Below are 11631 nucleotides of genomic sequence, written 5' to 3' on the forward strand. Positions count from 1 at the left end.
TAGGATATACCTTCTGTCACTTTTTAATTGACGGATGATTTATGACCCTAATCATTTCCGGTCCCCCTTTGATTTCCGGCCCCTCCCCATTTCCGGTCCCCTCCCCCACTTCCGGAATCCATACCCCTCCCCATTTCCGGTCCCCTCCCCCACTTCCGGAATCCATACCCCTCCCCCATTTCCGGTCCCTTCCCCCACTTCCGGAATCCATACCCCTCCCCCCATTTCCGGTCCCCTCCCCCACTTTAGGAATTCGAAACTGACACAGATTCAACAAATAGGATCTTCTCACCAACATGACAATCAAAAACGGGGCTTACCGGTCGATGGTTTCTTCCGCGCAACTCCGAGACAGGCTCAAGATAAAACAACTCCGGTTATTTTTCTGCTTAACGCATGGCGTGACAAGATGATAGCAGACCGGATGTCAACGCTGTTCTGCAACTGTTGCGACTGGAGAGACGTTTTGAGGATCAAGAAAGTGGTAGCTTTTTAGACCCGCCCTCCACACAACAGCCAATACCTCCCCCCTTCAATGTTAACCACACCCCTTCTCAGTATAAAAAAAAACAAAACTGCCCACCTCGCAAACCAACAGGGTCCAAACGGTTGTACCACAAGGAACGATTCCACCAGTAAACCCAACGCCTCGTAAGTTTACCATTCTTTATAACTCTGAAACTATATATCGATTTTATTTTTCTGAATTAGCCCAGTTTCATGTTCTCATTGTGTGTGTGTGTGTGTGTGTTTATTTCTGCTGCAATCATTGTATGCGTGTAATTCGCTCCATTAAAAAGCTCCGTCTTTCTTTCTTAACAGAAGCAGGCCCTTTCGCTGCTGAAGGTGCAGAGATACAACCCGCGAACGCACCTCAAACTGATCTGCCAGCAACCTCTTCACAGGGTTAGTAATACAGTTTTTTTTCTTTATTTAATAATTAATTCATTTTTTCTTTATTTAAAGTCTTAAAGTGTGTGTGAGAGTGTGTGTGTGTGTGTGTGTTCGAATCACACCTCAGCTCCTCGGCCTCTCTTCACTTTTCACCTATATGCTGGTTTTTACTCATTTATTTAATTGTATTTACTTATTTATATATATATTATAATTTTTTATTTATTTTTTATTTTTATTTTTTATTTTGCAGCCCCAACTGCCAGACGGGGAACACCCTCTTTAAAACGTAAGAGGCAACTATCCAGTTTGGTGAAGCTACATTCTACCACCCTGAGGTTTCAAGAAGCCATCAACAAAAACTTATCCAGAATAATTAAAGCCCGGAAGATTATCACAGGTAAATCTGAATCTCAAAGCTTTCAAAGAACTATGTTTCCTTTAATAAAATGAATTAAAAAAAACAGCCTCCTTCTTTATTAAAAACCTGTATGTACAGTTAGTGTATGACGAAATAAATCAATGACTGTTTTCTTTTTTTATTATCACTTAATATTATTATCATTATTATAATTATTATTTTTCTACAATTTGGTTTCTCGTATAATAAATCAATGTTGTATTCTCTCCTAATTATAATTATTTTCTCATATTACAGAAACGGTGGAGAGTATTCAGAAAATACCACTATCCGGTCGCAAAGGAGGGTTCCACAGCCGGAAATGCTCTGAACTTCTGAGAAGCTGCAAGTGTCTGATGGACGAAATCGCCAAGATCTCATTGCTACAGTAGAGTTAACCTTTTAAATTGTGACCTCTGTTAAAATGGGTAGCCGGCAACTGAGAAATGCATTGAATGAAATTGTTGAAGCTGTGAATGAACTCCGTAATTTCCCTGTATACCCTGCAACCGAATTTCTCAATCTAACCCCAAATTCCCCCCTCAGAAGTCAGGGTCCAGATTTGGATCTTGAACGTTTACTATCTGTAGAACGAGCCATCGAACGATTAAGAGATTCTTTCTCTCAACCATACTCACTTGAAAATAATTCCTTAGAGTTTCAACAGCAAGTTACAAACGCTTTACACGAAATCACACAAATGGTTAATGACCTTCAAAATCTTCCTGTTCAGCATGTGCCTGGTTCTTTCAATGTAGCTCCACATTCACCGTCCAGGTTAGAACAAGCGGTCCATCAATTAAACGTTTCTCTCTCTCAAACATTTAGCCCTAATCCTACAAACGCTCAGTATGTGCAACACGGTGGGGCTCTTGTAGAAAACGGTGAACAAAATCCCACTGGTTCTTCCAATACTGCTCTGCCAAATCCCACATCCAACCAGCCTCAACAGCCATCTCTCATTGCACCCGACCTCCCCACACTCGATCGAGCAGATCAACCGTGCACTAGTCATGGAGAGCGAGCTGTAAACAGCTCTGAACATACCCAACAAACTCAGAGAGAGCGAGAAGGTTTCAATGTTACAGAAATAAGACGTCCTTTCAACGTCATTGCCTCGCGAGCCGGCGACGCTCCCAACCCCGCTGAATTTTACACACAAGTGTATCACATTCTCACAGAGCTCGCAGAGTCAGCTGCTCGTTTGGCCTCTCGTAGCGATATTATCCAACTAGAATTGAGCGGAGAAGGATTTTCTCATCACGCCATCGTTCAGGTAAATGATGAACGTGATTCAATTCTGCCTGCATTTCTGGAATTTTTAGAGGATTTAACGCAGTCAAACGCGGAATTGCCGGATCCAAACAACTTAGAAATGATTGTTCAGGTTGTAAGAAACCCTCATGGAGGTGGCAAACGTAAAGCCGAAACAACATTGGACAGTGAACTGATTCGTAAAAAACGTCAACATTTGTATATCGTTGCCAATCGTTCTGATCAGCTTTGTTTTTCAATCAGTCTTGCCCATCTGTGTAACCCTGCTTTTACAGATGCCCAAGCCGTGCAGCAAGCTGTACTTTGGCAACGCACAGCGGGCCTCACAGAGCAAACCCCCGTCACTTTCAGCGACGTGCAGAAATTTGAAAAGATTGTCAACAGGAAAATTGTCGTTTTCTATAAAGACGGTAAGGACGCAATGCTTCGTAAATTCCAGACTGACTTTCCCGATCTTTCAAATCCTCTTTTTCTGCTTCTGTTCAAAAACCATTATTACGGCATTAAAAACCTGGCAGGGTTCACCGGTTCTAACTACATTTGCAACTACTGTTTTACCGGTTTCCAAAACATAAACAGACATAACTGCGAGGGTCGTTGTTCAGTTTGTCTCGATCCAAAATGTACTCTCCAACGGTACAACTCTGTACAATGCACAGATTGTAACCGAATCTGTCGTAATTCATTCTGCCTTGATAAGCACAAACAACCCACACTGAGACCTAACCTCGGGAAGCATGTGAGTAACTGCGAAACGACTAAATACTGTCCTGTGTGTAAAAAGCTATATGATCTAGCAGCAAGCGGAGACAGCAAGCCTCACGAGTGTTCAATAAAATGTACAGTCTGTCGTCAGAAACTCCCTAGCGGTGTTGATGTAACGTTAAACGAGCATCAGTGTTACATTCAACCCACACTGACAGACCCTGAACTCGGAAATAAACTGGTTTTTTACGATTTTGAAACTTTTACAGATCAAACTGGGAGACACATCCCATTCCTTGTCTACACAAAAACTTTGGCGGGAGATGTTTGGTACTCTTACGGTCTGAACTGCGTTAGGGATTTTCTGCTCCATTTTAGAAAACCTTGTTATAAAGGTTACACTTTCCTAGCTCACAACAGTCGTGGGTTTGACTCTTACTTGGTTCTGAGTGTAATGGTTGAATTGGGCATTAAACCGTACCTCATCACACAGGGAAGTAAAGTTCTCTGTTTTACCGAGCCTGATTACACTCTGAAATTCATCGACAGTCTTTCATTCCTTACTATGAAACTCAGCCAAATGCCAAAAGCATTAGGATTCACCGATCAGTGTAAAGGGTTTTTCCCTCACTTGTTCTCCTCTGAGAAGACTTTAAGCTACGTGGGCCCGCTTCCTCCCCCCTGCTTCTACGCGGTAGACCGCATGAACCCTGCCGAACAGGATCGGTTTTACATTTGGTACAACGAGGCTTGTAAACACCCCTTTGACTTTCAGAAAGAAGCTCTTTATTATTGTCAAAATGATGTGGAGATTCTTTTCAAGGCTTGTGTGAAATTCAGAGAAGAGTTCTTTAAAGAGACAACCGTGGATCCTTTAAAGTCAATCACCATTGCATCAGCTTGTATGAATGTCTTTACATCCAATTTCCTCCCTCCTAACACTCTCGCGATCCCCTCCCCGGTGGATTACCGACGTCAATGTAAAACATTTTCGAACGCGTCTATTCAGTGGTTAGAATGGGTAGCTCAGGAACGAGGCATTTTCATTCAGCATGCGCTCAATAAAGGTGAAAAGAAAATCGGCCCTTATCAGGTCGATGGATACGCGGAGGTTCGAGGGGTGAAAATCGCATTTGAGTTCAACGGGTGTTTTTTTCATGGGTGTCCCACTTGCTTTCCACCCGACCAGACCTGTCCTCTCAGGGGGGTTTGCTTTGAAACATTTCACTCTGCTACCATGGAGAGAGCGAGGTTATTGCAATCGGTTTACGGCGTGCAATTAGAAGTTATATGGGAACACGACTGGATCCTAATGAAGGAGTCGCACCCGGGTCTCAAAAGGTTTCTACAGTCTTTCAACGCACCAGAGCCTCTTTCCCCGCGAGAAGATTTGTACGGCGGCCGTACTTGTGCTCTCAGACTCCGGTACACGGCGGAGGAGGAGGAATCGGTGCATTATGTAGATTTTCACCTCATTGTACCCGTACGTGAACGCAAACTGTCCCTATCCTCTCGGCCACCCCAAAATCATCTGCAAAGATTTTGACGATCCATGTAACTATTTCGGGTTCATCAGGGCGACTGTGTTTCCACCCCGCGGTCTGTTTTTTCCTGTTTTGCCGTACAAGACATCTACCGGTAAACTTGTTTTTACTCTCTGCCGTGCTTGCGCCGAAATGAACTACCAGGCAGGCCCATGCAGCCACACTGACCGAGAGAGAGCGTTGACGGGGGTCTGGGTAACCCTCGAATTCAACAAAGCTCTGGAACTCGGTTACACCGTCGCTGAAATCACAGAGGTTTGGCATTTTGAGAACCAGAGCAGTTCAATCTTTAAACCGTATATCAACACTTTTCTCAAGGGTAAGCAGGAAGCTTCAGGTTTCCCCGCTGAAGCGACGGATGAGGAGAGCAGGTTAAAGTATGTGGCAGACTACAAACTGAACCAAGGCATCCAGCTAGATGTACGGAAGATTGAGGTCAATCCTGCTAAAAGGCAAGTGGCTAAACTGTGTTTGAACAGTTTTTGGGGAAAATTTGCGCAGAGAAATGATCTGGCTAAAACTACCATTGTGACAGACTCAGCAGAGTTTTTTAACTTCCTGTTTTCAGGTAAATACACGGTGTGCTACTTTCACTTTCTGAACGATGACATGTGTATGATTCAGTGGAAATACAACAAGCGATGCATCTCCCTGCCTAACAAGGTGAATAATGTATTTATCGCGGCGTTTACCACAGCACACGCACGGTTGAAACTATTCACCTGTCTCGAACCACTTCAGGAGCGCGTTTTGTACATTGACACAGACAGCCTGATCTACGTGGTTAAACCGGGTCAGACCTCCCTCGAGCTGGGAAATTATTTAGGGGATTTAACGGATGAGCTGGGAGGTGATACCATACAGCAATTTGTTTCAACAGGCCCCAAAAGCTACGCTTACCAGACAAGAAACCAGAAAAAAGTTGTGATGCGTTGTAAAGGCATCACTCAAACTCAGGAATGCAGTGAGAGGGTGAATTTTGACAGTGTGAAAGAGTTGGTAGAAAGTTATCTGCAGGGGTCTACAGGGGGTGTGTTAGAAGCTCCGCAGCATACCATCAGGAGGGATAAAAGAAACTTCCAACTTAAAAATGCCACATTTCAGAAAAAGTTCCGCTTGGTGTATGACAAAAGAAGGCTTTTTCCTGACGGAACAACTCTCCCTTTTGGTTACTAAAAAGGTTAACCGAGAACAATGTCGCTCTCTGGTGAAACACAGGAGATTGAATTTGACCCTAGATTCAAAACCCCTTTTTCATGTCTGATAGTGGGTCCGAGCGGGTGTGGAAAATCTTTTTTTGTTAAACGTGTTTTGCAGAATTGTAACCATGTTATGGATGTTGTACCTGTAAATATTGTATGGATTTATACATCTCTTCAACCCATGTACGCTGAATTGCAGAGAATGAATAAAAAGATTAAATTCATCGAAGGACTACCTGATTCTTTTGATGATGAAAATCTGTTTCCTCCTGATCAGAATCATCTGGTTATATTGGACGATGTAATTTTCCAGGCTTCGGAGCATCCAGAAGTGGTCAAGATTTTTACGCAATACAGACATCACAGAAATATGAGCGTGATGATGCTGACTCAGAATGTGTTTCATCAAGGCAAGTACAGCCGCACCATCAGTTTAAATACTAATTATATGGTGTTGTTTAAGAACCCCAGAGATAAACTGCAGCTGAATATATTAGCCCGTCAGATGTTCCCGTCAGAGAAAACGTTCTTTATGGAGAGTTTTCAAGACGCCACCAGAGAACCTCACGGGTATTTAATCGTCGATCTGACTCCCACTTGCCCAGATCGTTTCAGACTGAGAACGGGGATGCTCCCTGGTCAGTGGCCGGCTGTGTATGTACCCAAGTAAATTAATTTACCATGTCAGCTCGCATAAAAAGGAACATACCTCTTTTTAGGGCTCTGTATCATGCCACCCCACAGAAACGGAAAGACATTCTCGCTCACTGCTCGCCGGATTTTCTCAAAGCCTTGTGTGAAATAGCTCTGAACATCTTAAAAGGTAACGTTAAAGTATCTCCCGCTCAACATAAAAAACTGCAAAAGCAGAAAAAAATCATCAGATTGCTGGCTGATAAAAGAACGGGTTTAAAACGTAAGCAGCTGGCTCTGAAAAATCAAACAGGTGGGTTTATTTTACCCCTGCTAAGCGTTGTGGCTCCTTTAATCGGAGAGCTGGTGGGAGGTCTCATCAGGAGATGAGAAAATGTCTCTTAGGACGGCGCAAAAGATGTATCTCGTCTCTCCGCATCAGTTCAAACGTTTGACTCCGTCAGAGCCTTCTATCAGACAGACGGCTGAAGAGGATTTGGATTCTAAAATGAGAGAGATACTGAATGAACAGGGACTAAGTTCTTATGAAAAAATTAAAAGGTACAACGCTCTTCTTCAGAGATATCTGACTCTGATGCAAACAAAGTCAACTGGAGGAACCCAGAGTGACTTTAACTTTGCAGCGTAACCCTACCCCGGACAATAATGACGGTGAGGCGGACTCTGGCTCTGATTCTACTGCTTCTACACCCTCTCCTATGGAATTGGATGAAACCGCCAGCGAAGTTCTAAAAGCTCTACCAAACAGAGATCGCAAAAATGCTGAATACATATTGAAAAAGTTGTCCCTACATGGTACGAGTTGGACTTCGAAAGGGGAATTTGTTTATCGGGATCGTGTGATGGGAGGCTCACATCTGGTCGATTTGCTGAAAAACCTTCTGCTCCCATTTAAGCGGAAAACACAGACCCAGGAACCTGTAGGTTGGACCCCGTTCATGACCGCCCTGAAGGAGCTAAACATCCCTGTGTCCTCAGTCAGCAATCCGCAAGCTCGTGACCAATACAGAGGCATGGCAGAAACGGACGTATCGGAGAAGAACGAAGATAAGCCCTTCATGCAAACGTAAAGGAAAAATTGTGTTGTCCCCTAAATTCTCCGGAATAGACTTTGAGCATCCAACCCCCTACAACGAACGAGTCAAGAGCAAAAGAGTCAAGAACCCTGCATGGTTGAAATTTTCTCCTTAAAACTCTGTATGAAAAAAAAACTGGAGAAATGAATTTGTAATAAAGATACTTTTATTGTTTCAAATTATTCGTGTATACAGTGTTTTTCTTCTAGACAAGTTACAACTTGTAACAATCTTTAAACATTTGTAATGAACACGTTCCGTGATTAAACGAGCACGAGGCCCTATTTTTTACACAACGCTGATATTTTTTCACAAAATCAAATACCATGACATCATTTTTATAAACACTGTCATCATAGGTAGCCAATATGTCATGCATCGATAGCCCGCAGGCTTTATGACAAAGATAATAAACACAATGATGACCGCACACGACTGATAGAGTGTCTTGAAGTTGACGATTATGATACAATATTTTCGAGGATCTCTCTTTCAAAAATGTCACTATGCTCGAGGGATAAAATTCGAAATCCGGAGGAAATCCGTAAGAGTCGAAAAAGGTGGCTCTATCATTCTCTTCCAAAGTCAGAGCTAGCCAGTGTTCACCAGGCATGTGTGAAGGATGAGTGTTGACGATAAAATAGGCCGGGCCACTGTACGTGCGTTTGAGTAATGGAAGCTGATCACAAGCCCAAACGCCGCAAAATAGGTCCCCCAACAGGTGATGCATCAGACTCTCGATCTCGTGGTTATTCATGTTTTAATAAAAATCCACCAGAACCTGCCTTTTTGAATCGATTTCCAAAATTGAGTCGTAACACGCGTACACAATCAGGGTGGTCGTGTGAGGCAGCGGAACTCTGAATCTCATTTCCAGTCTCAAATTGCCGTTGCACACCGGTGACAGAGCGTCTGCGTCCTCGCTCGGATTGAGATTAAAGACAAACAGGGAATAACCCTCGTTAAATTCCTCACGAGCGATGCTTAAAGGAAGGTCTTTTAAATGACGACCTGTAGAGGTGAACATGTTGTAATATTCCCTGACTGAAATACCGTTGTTGAATTGGGGTTGAAACGCTTTGGCGGGGACCTGTCTGCCGTCTTTGCAGAGCGCTAAATATTCCACATCCATATGCTTAAAGTTGAAAGGCGACATGCTTCTCCTTCCAGTGAATGCCTCGTGGTTGACCATACCTAAAACGACATATTTCGGCATCGTTCCCAAAAAGAGATTCTCCTGAGTACATATCCTGGAATTTTCAGGGACAGAGTACGTTTTCACATTCACGCGCGAAAGAGGATAGAGGGCGTTTCCTCTCATTAATGCTGAGGCATGCCCTAGTCGGATAGCCGGGGAGACTGAAACTTTTTTCATAAATAGCGAAGCCCCCAGAATTTTCAGTCGGAAGGTTGAATCACGCGGTCCCATGAGAGAGAAGGCGTCGCTGGCTCTGGTTAGTTTAACCCTCATATCGACAGAATTCAAGAGGAGTCTTTCGCAGAAGAAAATATCTGCGTGAAGAGGCCCCATCAGGTGTAACTCTCTGGAATTAGCGGTGAAAGCGGCTCTCTTGTTCATCCCCGAATTTGGACCGTCGGTGGTAACAATAGAGTCGATAGCTCCCGCTGTGTCTTTGTAAAAGAGGCCCGCGCTAAATTGGCTCTTTAACGTGTCTTCTGAATAGTTGAGCAGAGTTTCAATCATTGCTCTGTACGGGTGAGTTGCGCTACTCTGTGAAATTAACCTGTCCCCCAGAATTACGTCGCATTGACTAAACATTGTATTCAACGGGTAATTTATCAACCCGACAGCGGCGTCGTTAGCCAGGTCGCTTCCATCTGCGTTGGTGATCTTTAAACGGACATGAAGTAACGTATCGTTCAAATCCAAGTATTTCTCTCCATCTCCGGGGATAAAGAACTCGATAGGCCCGGTGTCTGTAATCGCTGACACGGGTAATATTTCTGTGTAGAGCTTATCTTCGATAGAAAGTTGTGTCATGGGGGCGGAAAACAAGTCCAGTTCCGCCAGCGTACATTCTGATGATTTCCGGTGTAAAAGAGCCATGTTTTATTGTTATTGAAAAATAATAATTCAGCTAAATATATCCTTGCTCGCAACGGACCTCCTCCCTCTTGCTTTGCTCCTGCTGACTGATTTCTTCTTTTTGCGCTGCAGAACTATTTGTGAACGACCAACACGTTGCCCCGGAGGTCTCTTTTTAGCTCTTCTTGACAAAACCATAACACCCGACCCCTCTTGGTTATTCACACCCTCGTGCGAGCCGCTTATTTTCGTCATAGCTTTACCTATGACGTCCGAGGCGATGTTTGTGGCAGCCTTTTTCAGATGCGGTTTAGCAATAGCGAAGCCGGATTTAAATAAGGGTGATACGAAACGAAATAATTTTGAAAATATGGATCCTATCCCACGGCCGTACATAACAGGGGCGCCATAGAAGCCGGGTAATTCTCCCCCTACCTGGTTCTGGTAGTAAGGGATAAAACGGTGCGGATCCTCTCTCAAGAAAACCATGTTTTCACGATTGTCGTCGCTTCTTCCTCACGTTTTTAGAACGCTGCAACGTTGTCGTTGTGACTGGTTGCACAGCTATGAATGATTCTGGCCACAATCGTGTGTTTTTATAAGCATGAGCCGTTTCACCTGAACGCTCTGCGTGAACCAACGGGTCTGAAATGTAGTTTCATGATGCACTTTCCGTATGTAAATTTCACCGGGGTGTTTTGATCCGTTTTAATTTCAACTTGTATATTTTCAATATGTTTCTTGGCAACGGGGAGATAGTAGGGGTTATGAAAGGTCTGCGTGATAATATCTCCAAAAACGCCCTGGACCTGAACTGTTCGCAAGAGGGGCGCGTATGCATCCCCCACTATCTGCGGCGCAACAACGTCGCTGTAAAAATAGAGGTGGTAGAAACCCGCTTTATAATCTATAGCGTGAGGGGCGTGCCAGTGGTCGAATTTGATCCATTCTCCGGGTTCCGCGCCGAGCATGTAGGCCAGTGGAGCGTGAAAACGTAGATGGTACTGAGCGCCGGCCTGGTAGGTGAGTATGTTTGCGAGTTTGTTAACCTTGAAATAAACATCTGAATCTATCTTTCTCAGATGGGCTTCGATCTCTTTGATAAGCTGATTCATATTACTGTAGTATCCGTTTCCAATCTGTATGCGATGGACTTGTTCCTCGCTCGCTTTCCGCCATTCGAAAAAAGCATTTTCTGAAGGAACGTTATGCCATGTGTGTGGATAAGAAACCTCCGTCAATGCCACTTGCCATTCTCCTTGTAAATTGATATGCTCGGCTAAATCCACGCGGAAACTCGATATGTTATTATCCTTAAAGACATCCAGGCTAGCGTTGGAGGGTAGCGTCAGGTAAAATCCTTCATCCTGAGTTAAGTGGTCCATGTTGCACTGTCAACCGTCAGAGAGCAGCGTCTTCTTTTATACGTCTCGCAGGTCGTCGACTCTCACCCAGCTGTTGAATTTCTCCGGCCAGTTTTTCCAACGTACTAAGACCTGTTTGACCCCCCGCACGGTGCGTTTGTCTAATATGTCACCCACTTGATACATTTTGTTTTTTGATATTTTCACCTTTTGAAGCTCTTCTGCGTAAAAAGAACCTCGGACGGGCTCTCCGTCTAAATCTTTCAGCTTGAAGACGGGTGGAGATCGTTGTATAACTTCTGTAACTGTAAAGATTTCGTCCGTGAAACTCTGTTCATATTTTTTGTCAAACACGCCACGCAGCTTGGAGATTCTGACATGGTCACCTGGTTTAAATGCGGTCTTGACTTTTGTACTGCGTTCGGAATTGGTCCCGTACAGATTTTGAAACACTTGAAAAGCGTTACTAG

At 43.9% G+C, this 11631-nt stretch overlaps 1 long non-coding RNA gene across 2 annotated transcripts; it reads left to right on the forward strand.

The window, feature by feature from the left end:
• The first annotated feature begins 223 nt into the window (after nt 1-223).
• On the forward strand, nt 224-1639 carry LOC118558132. Of its 2 annotated transcripts, XR_004928166.1 has the most exons (4): nt 224-651; nt 823-906; nt 1148-1294; nt 1553-1639. It is a non-coding gene; the product is annotated as an uncharacterized LOC118558132 (long non-coding RNA). The 2 variants fall into 2 exon arrangements; XR_004928165.1 differs by lacking the exon at nt 224-651 and having other exon boundaries at nt 815-906.
• The last annotated feature ends 9992 nt before the right edge of the window (nt 1640-11631 follow it).

This window comes from Fundulus heteroclitus, unplaced genomic scaffold (assembly GCF_011125445.2).
Source record: "Fundulus heteroclitus isolate FHET01 unplaced genomic scaffold, MU-UCD_Fhet_4.1 scaffold_1014, whole genome shotgun sequence".
Lineage (NCBI taxonomy): Eukaryota > Metazoa > Chordata > Actinopteri > Cyprinodontiformes > Fundulidae > Fundulus > Fundulus heteroclitus.